The 412-nt window shown below is 35.4% G+C and overlaps 1 protein-coding gene across 2 annotated transcripts in view; it reads left to right on the top strand.

Moving 5' to 3' along the window:
• ppm1bb (protein phosphatase, Mg2+/Mn2+ dependent, 1Bb) overlaps nt 1-412 on the top strand; it is a 23,092-nt gene that overhangs the window by 13,584 nt on the left and 9,096 nt on the right. The gene's annotated exons all lie outside the window — the stretch shown is intronic.

Raw genomic sequence — 412 nt, 5'->3', positions numbered from 1 at the left:
GCTATAGTCTTAAACATATTGGCTTCAGTGTTTTTTGAAGAACAGAATATCTGTCAATACTGTTTATTTTTACACAATCACTGTCTGATATGCTGTATTTGAAACGTGTGGTAGATTATTATAAACATGTAACTGTCTAGTGGTTGTCAAATGCCCCCACTGTTATTTGAGCCCAGCAGTTAAAAAAACAAACAAACAAAAAAAAGTATTTTTCTTTAAAGGTTAAGTGAAACAAGTGGCCACATACTGTGCTCAGTTTCTGTTTACGTAATCAAAATGAACGTTCTTTAGGTAGTACAAATATCTGAAAGCAGTCTGCTACACCGTGGTGCTGCAAACGGCTGGTAGTTGTGTATCTAATGTTTTCACTACTATGAGTAATTTCTGTAGCCTGGAAATCCAGACCCAAATC

This window comes from Etheostoma spectabile, chromosome 21, assembly GCF_008692095.1.
Source record: "Etheostoma spectabile isolate EspeVRDwgs_2016 chromosome 21, UIUC_Espe_1.0, whole genome shotgun sequence".
Lineage (NCBI taxonomy): Eukaryota > Metazoa > Chordata > Actinopteri > Perciformes > Percidae > Etheostoma > Etheostoma spectabile.
Note: the sequence above shows the minus strand (reverse complement) of the source record. Positions and strands in the feature narration are given on the sequence as shown.